General features: G+C 52.2%; 1 pseudogene; it reads right to left on the reverse strand.

Moving 5' to 3' along the window:
* Positions 1-6,637: 6,637 nt before the first annotated feature.
* LOC141022452 (uncharacterized) lies at positions 6,638-9,825 on the reverse strand (annotated as a pseudogene).
* Positions 9,826-12,448: the final 2,623 nt, after the last annotated feature.

Genomic DNA, 12,448 nt, shown 5'->3' on the forward strand with positions numbered 1-12,448 from the left:
GTTGGCGGACTCCTCAAAAGCCCTTGAACTGCATAATAACCATCAATCTGGAGGCAAAAGGCCAAAAAACCACTATAAGAGAGTCGTCCTAGCTGTTAGAATCGCCATATTTCTTGAAATGCCCTTGATACCGGCATCCCCCTAGCGACTCGCGGCAAGCAAACCTAACCGTCACCAATCTTTTTCGTCCCTCTTGCCGCCAATAAAGGGCGTTAGAGCATCTCCAGCAGCGCCACCAATAGCCCCCACCCCCCCTCCCAAGGCACTTTTTTATCGTTGGCGCCGAAAAAACGGCCAGTTACGCCCTCAGAAGCCCAATTTTCGCCGGTTAGGCCCGAAACTGGCGTCGGCGGACCCAGGCCGAACCCGGCGCGCTGGGGCACCCGGGGGCGCCAGGGAAAGCGTTTGTGGCGCGAAAGTCGGGCGGGCCCGCCGAGTCAGCGGTCAGCCGCGTCTCGTCTTCCTCATCGCCTCATTTTCCCGCGGGGAATCAATGCCAAGGCTGCCGCCGGTCAGCCTTCCATTGATTCCTCACGGACGGCGCAGTGATGGCACGTCGACGCGCCGTCCCCCTCCCGCCACGCGTACACACACGCCTGCCGCGCCTCCCCCTGGCGGCTATAAAAAGCCGTCCCTCCCTCGCCGGTGGACGCACTCTCCTTCGCCCCCACAGTCCTTCTCTCGTCGCCGGCGCCCCATCCCGTCTCTCTCTCCCCCGCCACCAGCCTCCGATGGGTGAGCATTTCCCCGGCGACGGTGCGGCGGCTAACGCTTCGGCCGTCGCACCCTGCACGAGTGGCAGGCGCACCTCCTCCAGGAGGCCAACTACCCGGCGCCGCCTGACATGCGCGCGCCGGGGCGGTGGAGGCTCAGCGCCGGAGGCGTCCCTGTCCCGCGGCAGCCCAACGCCGACCACTTCCACGACGAGATTGAGCGCGTTCGGGCCTCCCTGCCAGAGGAGGTGCGCGGCCATCCGAAGTACGCCGCCAACAACCACGCCAGCTGGGTGGCGTACTTCCAACGCCGCCACGAGGAGCAGGTCGCCTCCACCAACAACGCGCCGGTGAGGGGGCGCCACAACGCCGATGGCCGCCGCCTGTGGTGGGGCGTCCCCGGCGGACGATGCACTACGTCCTCGAGCACCTCGAGGGCGGCAACCAGCCGCCGCTCCAGTACCCGGCGGCCCCGGCCGAGGCGCACGGGTGGGTAGTCCTCCTTCTCCTCTTCCCTCTCCTCCTCCTCCCTCTCCTCTGGTTCGCCGGCGCTCGCCAGCGTCAAGGCCGAGCCCGTGGAGACACCACTCGTGGCGCCCTCGTCATCAACGAGGGCGCCCGTGGTTCCTCTTCCTCTCGCTTCGTCAAGCCGAAGACGGAGCCGGGGCTCATCACCGTGAAGAGCGAGCACGACGACATGGCCGCCGCCGAGGCCGCCCTCATGTGGGCGCGCGAGGACTACGTCAAACTTGAGATGGAGCGCCAGCGCCGCGCCCTCGATGAGATTGCCGCCCGGCGTCGCGGCCGCGACGAGGGCGGTGTCATTTTCGTCGAGGACAGTGACGACGACGCACCACCGCCGCCAACCAAACCCGTCCGCCAAGGCGACGCAGGGCAGGGGTGCAGCAAGGACAGCGGCGGTGTGAAGAAGGAGGAGGCCGGCGATGACGGGGACTACAGCGCCTTCGGTGCATTCTTCGGCCTGTAGGAGGGGCGGCGGACGGCGGCGCTTAGTTTATGTTTTTAGTTTTTGAATTATGTTTTAAGTTTTTATGTACAAATATCAATGAAATCACCATTTTGGCCGAATATGTGTCGCGTTGGCCGAATTTTGGCTGAGTTTGTTTTTCAAAAAATCGGCGTCTGGGTTGGGCGTGGGTCGGCGGTTGGGAATCCGACCACCCCCACGCCGATATTTTTGCCGACGCGCCCCCAGGCGGCGCTATTTCAAGCTCCTGGGGGGCCGAACGGCTGGAGATGCTCTTCCAGCCGCGCCCTCAACAGGCCCCCAGGCCACTTTTTCGGCGCCGGCGCCAAAAAAAACGCCCCAGTCGCGCCCCCAGGACGAAGAAAAGCGCCGGTTCGGCCCTTTTTTCGCCCGGCGCGCGCAGGCCGAACCCGGCGCACTGGGGGGCGATTGGGGGCTCCAGCGCAAGGGAAAAGCGCGGCTGGCCCACACCCTCAGGTGAAAAGTCAAGATTTTCTTCCCCGACTCGCCTTCCACCCCCCGCGCCCTCGGCCGCCACTAGCTATATCCCGGCGCCGCTCGCCGCCCTTCACCGCTAGATAGCCATTCCTCGCCGGAAAAATAGCAGAGGTTCGCCGCGGTAGCCCCTCCAACAGCAGCTAGGCGTTTCCGGCCGCGGAGGGGCAGTTTAGCGGCGGGTGCACGCCAACCGGGCGCAAGGTGTTCGGCATTTGCCTGCCTCAGCGATGGACTCGGATGACGAGGAAGCGCTCGCCGCGCTGCTGGAGGAGGAAGCCGAGGCCGACGTCCAGGAAGAAGAGCATCTGATGGTACTTGCCGCCCTCGCCCAGCTGTTGGCGAGCAATGAAAAGCCGCGGCGAGGTGGCTCGGCGCCGGGGCGGGTGAAATCAAAAAACCAGCATCGTCTCGAAGGCTAATGCATGCTCTACTCCGACTACTTCGCCGATGCTCCACTTCACGGCGACAAAACATTTCGGCGCCGTTATCAAATGAGCCGAAAGCTCTTCCTCAGAATTGTGAATTCCATCCGGGAGTTCGACAACTACTTCAAGTGCAAGATGGATTGCACCGACAAACTTGGATTCACCTCGATCCAGAAGTGCACGACAACGATGAGGATGCTTGCATACGGAGCTCCCGGTGATTCACTCGACGACTATGGGCGCATGGCCGAGTCCACCAGCATAGAGTGCTTCTACAAGTTCTGTCGGGCAATGGTGGCAGTGTTTGGAGCACAATACTTGAGAACACCCAATGCGGAAGACACTGTTCGGATCCTAGCACAAAATGCAGCAAGAGGATTTCCTGGGATGCTTGGAAGCATCGACTGCATGCATTGGAAATGGAAGAATTGCCCATTTGCTTGGCAGGGGATGTACAAAGGCGCCAAAGGCGGTTGCAGTGTGGTACTTGAGGCGGTGGCCACACAGGACCTCTGGATTTGGCACTCCTTCTTTGGTATGCCAGGAACTCACAATGACATCAACATGCTGCAGTGCTCTCCTGTCTTTGCCAAGCTTGTTGAAGGTCATTCTCCTTCGGTGAACTTCGAAATCAATGGGCGGCACTACAACAAGGGGTACTATCTAGCTGATGGCATCTATCCGAGATGGTCGACATTTGTGAAGACAATCTCAAACCCTGTGCCAGGAGGCAAGAACGCCTGGTTTGCGAAGATTCAGGAGGCTTGCAAGAAGGATGTCGAGCGGGCATTTGGTGTGCTCCAATCTCGATTTGCTGTTGTCCGGTACCCCGCTCAGACCTGGTCGAAAGATCAAATGTGGGAGATTATGACTTGCTGTGTCATCTTGCACAACATGATCATCGAGAGCGAGCAAGAAGACCCAGTGTTTGACACTGAACCATACTACAGGCAGGATCCTCTAGCCGAAGTTGATCACCAGCTACCGGCAACCTGGACTGCCTATCTCAGTATGCGTCAGGAGATCCGAGACCCACAGGTGCATCATCAACTGCAGAAAGATCTGATTGAGCACCTATGGAGGCTCAAGGGGGACGCCGGGCGCGACGTGTGATGAAATATGAGTTTTTATTTGTTGAACTATATAATTTGTATTGAACTATTTGTTGTTGTACTATTTTGTTGGAAGTATTTGATTTTTCTGTGATGAAATATGTTATAAGAAAAAATTTACATTGATAATTGAACGCCGAGCCACGGTGAACCACGCCGAATATGGGCCTATTCTCGCCCATATGGGCCTTTAATTCGCCAAAATGGGGCTGAAAAGTGGGCCAATTTCGGCGCCTGGGGGCGAGCTGGGGGCAACGACTGGACGCAAAACCGCCCCCAGCGCCGATTGTGTCGCCGGCTCGCCCCCAGGGGCGATTTTTATGCGTCCTGAGAGGGCCAACAGCTGGAGATGCTCTTATCCCCACAAATCCCATCTCTTGGGGGGAGTGTTTGGCGAAGCTGAAACCTGTTGCACACCATCGGCCCATGCTACGCGAGCGGTTTAATTACAATGTCCCTCAACTCCACGTCGAAATACCAACAGCCCCACTTTACGTAAATTAATGAAAAAAAGTGCATTGACTCAGGCTGGTTGCGTCGGGCTGCAGATACAAATGGCTCAAATTTGATGCAGGCAACCAAACATGCCCATAATATATTGCATCAATATTTGGTTATATGACGGGGTGAAGGGGTTCATGTTGCCAGCGGTAGTGTCAGACGTGACGAGTAAGGGGCGCACGCGCACCCATGATTTCCCACATGCATCTAGCTCTAGGGCAATGGCTCTGATGGTAGGGTGGGTGCTACAGTGTAGCTCCCGACTCATGGCCTGCAAGTGCATACCACAGGGAGCACATGAATTAAGCGTTGCCTCTTGTACTGAATTATGGATTTGTGCCTCCAAGTAATTGTAGACTCCAGGCAAAACGAGAGCGGAAATAAATAGTTGTTTTGGTTCTCAGAGCATCTCCAGCCGTTGGCCCCTCAGGGGGCTCGTAAAATCGCTGCCTAGGGGCGAACCGGCGCAAAAATCGGCATGGGGGCTCTGGCGTTCCCAGGCACCGGCCCCAGAAGGCGTTTTAATTTTTTTTGAAAAGGAATTCGGCTAAAATTTGGCAAACGGGATGAAGATTCGGCTAAAATTCGGCAAACATGACATTTCTTAGGCGACTTTTACATAGAAAAGTGAAATACTTAAAACAAAGGCCGCAACTACAAGCCGAAGAACGCGCTGAGTGCGGCGAAGTCGCCGCCATCGCCGCCATCGCCATTGTCCTCGTCGTCCTTCTCCTCCTTCACGCGGTCGCCCGCGCTGGACCCTTGCCCGAGGTCGCCCTGGCGGACCGGTGGCGGCGCGTCCTTGTCATTGTCGTCGTCGAGAACGACGACACCTCCCTCGTCGCGGCCACGGCGCCGAGCGGCGATGTGCTCTAGGGCGCGGCACTGGAGCTCTAGCTCCGTCCACGCCCAGTCTTCGCGCGCCCACTTCAAGGCCGCCGCGTCAGAGAGCTCCGGCTCCGTCTTCACAGCGGCGAGCCCTGGCTCTGTCTTCACGGAGGCGAGCCCGAGCTCCGTCTTCACGGCGTCGGCGAGCCCTGGCTCTGTCTTCGGCTTGACGAAGCGGGGAGGAGCCGAGGAGGAGGCACGCCCGCCCTCGTTGATGACGATGCCGGCGCTGCGGGTGCACCGGCCGAGCGGCGTCTCCGCGGGCTCGGCCTTGACGCTGAACAGCGCCGGCGACCCGGAGGAGTGTGAGGAGCGGGAGGAGGAAGAGGAAGAGGACGCCGCCCTCCTCGGCATCCATTGGCGTGGCGGGGCGGCAGGGTAGGTCAACGGCGGGTCATTACCGCCCTCGAGGTGCTGGAGGACGGCGTGGAGAGTGCGGCCGGGGGCGCCCCACAACAGGCGGCGTCCCTCGCTATTCTTCGTCCCCCGCACCACCGGCGCCCCGTTGGTGGAGGCCAGCCGCTGCGCCTACCGGTGCTGGAAGTACGCCGCCCACGCCTCGTGGTTGCCGGCGGCGTACTGCGGGAGGGCCCGCTGCTCCTGCGTCAGCGACGCCCGCACGCGGTCGACCTCGTCGTCGGCGCGCACGGTGACGTCAGGCAGCGGGGCGATGGGGACGCCACCGGTGCTGAGCTTCCACCGCCCCGGCGCGCGCATGTCGGGAGGCGCCGGGATGTTGGCCTCGAACAGCAAGTGGGCTTCCCACTCGTGCAACGAGCGGCGGCCGAAGCCATTGTCCGCCGCCCCATCGCCGGGGAACTGCTCGCCCATGGGCACGGGGAGAGAGGGGGGAGGAGCGGCGGCGGCGGCTGCGCACGGGGAGAGAGAGGGAGAGGCAGAGCTCAGGCGGCGGTGGGCGGGGTGTGGCCACAGGCAGGGGGAGGCGTTGCTTTATAGCGGCCTGGGCGCCGTGTGTACGCGTGGAGGGAGGGGGGCGTCGCCGCGCCACCCGTGAGGAATCAATGGAAGGCTGACGGCGACAGCCTTGGCATTGATTCCCCGCGGGAAACAGAGGCGCTGTGAGGACGACGAGGCGAGTGTCGCTGACTTGATAGACCCGCAGTTCGTTCGCGCCAAAATCGCTTGCCCCGGCGCTCCCCAGCGCGCCCGGTTCAGCCTGGGTTCGCCGGCGCTAGTTTCGGCCCAAACCGGCGAAAAACAGGCTCCTAGGGCCGCGACTGGGCCGATTTTTGGGCGCCGGCGCTAAAAAATCAAGGGGGGGGGGGGGGGGGGGGGGGGGCTGTTGGCGGTTGGAGATGCTCTCAGTCCAGGCTCCCTCGCTACTCAGGGACCCGACAATGCCATACGACCACCACGCCCTTCATGCCATTGCAACCACCAAGGGCCAATCCCAATCCGCACCGGACCAGACCAGCCTCAGAATGTGGCTGCCAGTCACAATGCCAAGTTCAACGAGAAACCTCAGTACTGAATTCCATGATCCAACAACCAAAGATATAACAAGCTTAACGTTCTGTGACGATAAAGTTTGTCGACACTTGAACTGGAATCAACATACTACGGTTAGCGAGTGCATCCAGTTTACAAACGATGGGTACCACGAAAGTCTTAAAAAACCACAGGATGTTCTTGCTAGAAGTTTTCAGACTAGACAAAAGACGCTAGCTAGCAGCAAAACAAAGCCGCAGATTGTGCATTGTAGGACAGGAGCGTCAGTTACTTTCCAGGGCAACGAGCATTCTTCGCTGCCTCTTGGGCTTCCCTGCGACCAAAATATTTTGAACATGAGCATTGTCAGAAATCTGTGTACAACTCCTTACCCTGAATATCAATCAACCCTAGTAACACACGGGTCAACACTAGGTGCTCTTTCCACGATCAGTAAATCGCTCCGACTCAGAAAAGAACTCAACAGACTTGAATCCATGCAATGTAATATTCTCTAGAGATGGAGACCATCTTTCATGCACACAATTGTCTATAAGATATCATTTATCCTTTCACTTAACTTATGAAAACATGGACCAGTTACCTTAAAGCATTTGCAAGATCACCGTTTGTAGGGTCAAGCTTCAAGCCATCGGCAAAAGCCTTGCATGCTTTCTCATAATTCTACAAGTACGAAACAGAGGATGATCAGCTCTATGATCATGATACGAATGCTTGAAGAAAGCTACCATCTTCTTTTTACCTTCAATAACATAAAAGCTGCCCCTTCTCGATAGCAGGCTTTTGGCCAAAGAAGCCGGAGCATTCTGCACCTGCTAGCATCAGCGAGAGCCGTTCTTCCGTTCATAGCGCGCAATGAGCAGAGACTCCTATTTGCCAAGATGGTTGCAAAATCATCTGGACTAGGGTCAAATGCCATTGCCTACAATACATCAATCATATGCATCTTTTAGAAACACCTAAAACAGAGTGCTCCAAGAACTTTTGTACAACAGTATTGTGTTACCTCAACCGTATACAAACTGCTCAACTACCTCCTAATTACTAAGAGAGCAGGATGGCTGGCCTAGATTGTGCATGCCTTGTACTCCCTCCATCCATATATATAGGGCCTAATATGTATTCCGATATTTACTTTGACCATCAAGAAGATCAATAATTCATGAGATGTATGCTATAAAATTGTACAATTGAAAACTCCTTTCAAATACAAACTCGAAGGTATACTTTTTATAACATACTCCCTCCGTCCCATAATATAAGATCGTTTTACAAGCTAAAAACAGCTTGCAAAACGATCTTATATTATGGGACGGAGGGAGTATAATATATATGTGGATAGAGGGGGTACTGTAGAATGGAGTATCTAACAACACATGTTTTACCAGAATATGAAACCTATTTTTCGTGTGAACAAAACTATAGTGTGGACTGAGATTAGCAGTTTACAAATATAGAAAACACCTGTCGCTCCTTCAAGCAATAAAAATGTGCCCTAGTGACTTACACTACTATACAGCAGTGCTGCTATATAATACTGCCCACTCTTAAAAGCCTCTGAAGCTTTCTGTTTCAGTTCAGTTAATTTCTTTGCACGCTTTTGCTTATCCTGATCACAAAAAAAAAAATTGCAGTTAGAACAAATATGTAGAACTAGCCTGTAATGTAAAACATAAAACGTACAAATTTGTAAGTCTCAGCCTATATCGCCTAATTAGTGTATAAAACTACAAAAATTGTTGTACTGCAGTGTTGCAGGGTGTATCATAAGTGCGTACTAAAACCTTGTTGTCTGAAGCTGCAGGGATTGGCAGAATATCAATGAAGACAACTTGTTAAGTCTAGCTAGCACATTAATGTTCATCATACAGTCAATACCCAACGATAGAAGTTCGCTCATAGTGATGTAATGCACCAAAGTAAAATTTGCATTGATTTTTTTGTTTTGCGGGTAAAAATTGTATTACTCATCAACAGTGTCCTTACAATCAATCGCAGCCAGCTCCAAAACATCGGGAAGGCCAGAACCTAACCATGTCATGGTTCTAAAATTTGCATGGAATGTTTTGCTTGCACAATGGAGTTTACAACAATCATGAATTAAAACTAATTCTACTCCAAATGATAGGCAGAACTGCCAAACAAGAGAACTACAGGGTGATGATAAATAACATACGGGCAAGCGAGCATAGAACTAAACACATACCATCGGTTTCAAACCAAAGTGTTTCACATGAGAAATGATTCCATCAATACTCCACTCCGGCAGTGTTGAAATAGGAGAGGTTAAAGGGAATAACATTTCAACCATGTCCCTACGGCCTTTAGAGGCAGCAAGTTCAATTGGTGTCGTACCACACTGCAAGAATAAATACCAAACATAAATACAAAAGTAGTTGGAAGATTTCCATCATTAATAATTAGGAATCACAGCCTAACATCTCAACCAAATGGCTGGATGGACTTCAAGAGAATCACTATGCAAGGGCAAATGATGGAACAGCCTCGTTCATCCTTCCTAATGAAATTTGTAAGGCAAAGGTTACGTTAAGTACAGTAACATTAATAACTGAAAGCTTCAACTAATATGTTGTATTGCATAAACTTTTCAAAACAGAATAGGAAGAAGATGATACGGACACCAAAATATACATGGAAAGGGCAGAAGGAATCTTTGAAGATGTTGCATTTTATGTTTCTTTAGACCAGGCTATGAAGAAGCTGGAGTTTTTTTTCAATTCATAATTTGCTAGACAAGAAACATTTACATGACATACCCTGCAATTTACAATGTTTCAAAATCATTTTTACAACTGTAAACATGCAGTTTCGTCGTCCATCCTCCTGGCTGCACAGTCAAAGTTCAGGTGCATGAAGGGGTCCTTGATGGGACACATGGTACGATCCTCTTATAAGCATCTGATGCATTGATAGTATCCCACACCAAATCACCTAGGTACGGGGACATTGGCGCCAGGAGAAACCTCTAGGTAGTGATGGATTTCAATCCTGAATACCCCCAAGTTTTCAGGTTTGCGATACACACGCACAAAAGCACACTAGCATATAAGGGAGGACCGAGGTTAGTAGGACAGGCAAGAACACACGCACAAAAGCACACTAGCATCCATCGTTTGAAGAGCACCAAGTAGTAGGAAGGGAGAAGGTTAGAGATGGGTGCTCGGGCACTCTAGGTAGATCCCGACCACCACTGGTTGCACCCCAACCACCATCATTGTAACACAGAAGCACTTATATCACCCCCCCCCCCCTTCATATCAATACCAACAGGAAGTAATATTACGCTCAGATAGCGTCCCGAACATGTATAAATCCCCTGTGTTTGTGTGAGATCCTTTGCTCGTGGATTGACAAAGTGTTTTAGCCCCCGGCCAAACTCAAAAATACGGGGTTTCACTGATCCCCGGTGTCCTAAGTACACACTCCGACATCTGGCGCGTCAGGTAGGGGGCTAAGGCTCTAATTTCCCCACGCGAAGGTAAGGTCTAAGCTATGGACAAGAAGGATCCGGGAGATTCTCCCCAAATGCTGGCACTAGGGAGAGCTAAAAGGAAAGTATGGTGTGAGGCACCTCGTGAATCTCAGCTCCTAAAAAGAAGGCATCGAAGGCATCGAAGGCATCGTCAGAGACCACTAGTCTCAGGGACGATGGGACGTGAAGAGGGAGATGCAGCATCCATAGATCCACTGAGAAGTAGTTGGGTTCTGATTGTGGCCAAAAGCTCTAGGGAATACCATAATATCTATCATGCTGGTCTGAGTGAAATTATTCAGATGGATTTTTGGTGATCTGCTTTTACATGCATGGAGGTGAATCCACGGTATCAAGCCTGACTAAGTGAGATCGATTGAAGAGATTGAGGAATATTGCCATAAGTTTCCTATCTCCAATTAATTGAGATGCTATGGTATAATAATCGGAAACTTTGCTCTACCATGAGTTCTCTATTTTTACATCTTTTTGCTTCTGTATTTACAGTACCTGTAATACTTAAACCAAGATGCAAGAAGGTTTCCTCACAGAATCTCTACTCTCTACTACCTAAAAAGAACGTAAGGTTCCCGTTTCACCTTTTCTTTCCACCGCCCCTTTGTCCAACCTTCCATGTATGATAATCAATCACCTTAATCTACTTACCTTCTGAACCAATTTCATTTTAATTTACTTACCAAACTTCTGATCAAAATATAAGGTAAATCACGGGCAGAATTTGATGAACGTTTATTTACACAATTGCATATTATAGGCAGGTAAATCACAAGCTCACATAATAGAATATTTATATCCCGTTGCAACACACGGGCATTGTTCTTAGTGAATTCCCCTGACCAATGTGTCTTCAGGAATTAACCAGAGTGGATTTCAGATGTATAAATACACCTGACCATTTATAATCCCACATACATTTGACTCATGCCTTTTTCTTCTTCGCATGTTAACTGAAAAATAGATTTCAGTTATGCACAGAAGCAGCATCGTCTATTCTCTTCTTGCTGCATACAACCTGACCATTTATAATCCCACATACATTTGACTCATGCCTTTTTCTTCTTCGCATGTTATCTGAAAAATAGATTTCAGTTATGCATAGAAGCAGCATCGTCTATTCTCTTCTTGCTGCATTGCACACCGCACATATCAGCACAAATGTCTTTAACAAGTGGCGAGACTCGTTAGCTATCCTAAAACCAACAATCAACAAATGTCTTTAAGCCTTGACAATTTGGAAGTCCAAGATTCCACTAAAAGTTAAAATCTTCATCTGATATCTTCGAAGAGGAGTTATGCCAACCAAAGACAACCTCAGCCGTCACAATTGGCAAGGAAGCAAGAAGTGTAGCTTTTGTACTCAAGAAAAGACAATCAAACACCTCTTTTTCTAGTGAAAGTGAAAGTCAGCACGTTCTACGTGGTCAATCATCCAAATAGCGTCCAATTTGTATCCGCCCACAAGTGCTGCCAATATTTTTGGTCATTGGTTGGGCGGTACTCCAAATAGGTATAGAACGCTAATAGGTTTGGGCGCGTACAACTTTTTATGGTCGCTTTGGCTGTGTAGAAATGATTTATTGTCCTTTACAGGTTAGTTTCTGTTGTACGCACTTGCTTTGTACGTGGTCTACGTTGCGCTGCACCGAACAGAGTACCAACTGCTGTTCAAGGTGGTGTGTATGCGGTTGTCTTGCCATCCGTCTCTGCCTCTGTAGAAGGTCCCCTGCGCTCTCGGCCTGCATCAAAGGACACCGTGTTGTAGCCAAGCAGAGTTGCTCATCCCCGAGCACGCATGACCTGACCCAACCACTATGGGAAACAACTAATTTGCCGTCAGGGAAGTACAGACGGCACGGGTTGCCGAGGAGAGGATGACAAGCACGGCGACCTCATCTCGCAAAGCAACACCCCATACATCGCCACCGCCTCCGACAAAGATCAAATGTCACCGCAAGCAGCCGAACAGGAGCATCACTGTAGATATCCCAGCGGCCCACCCCCAACGCCGAAGCCCCATCCATCAACTCCACAATCTCAAAGTGGCGCCTTCAAGAAGAAAAATGGCGTTGAAGCGTCGTCGCCACCCAATCAAGAGATTTTGGCTTTCACCCGAGACATGGAGGTGGAGGGCAGGAGCAGGATCTTGATGGCACCTACAAGAAGGGGAACAACGCCCAAAGTGTCGCCAGTATTGTGGCCGCCGCCGGCAGCCAAGGGATTCCCCCCATCCTGAGCCCCCAGCCTCACCAGCCCTAATCAATTACCAGATCCGACCAACCAGAGGTTCACCGCATCACGGATCGGCGGGGCAGGATGAGGAGCGAGGGAGGGGACCACCA

Source organism: Aegilops tauschii, chromosome 5, assembly GCF_002575655.3.
Source record: "Aegilops tauschii subsp. strangulata cultivar AL8/78 chromosome 5, Aet v6.0, whole genome shotgun sequence".
Taxonomy (NCBI): domain Eukaryota; kingdom Viridiplantae; phylum Streptophyta; class Magnoliopsida; order Poales; family Poaceae; genus Aegilops; species Aegilops tauschii.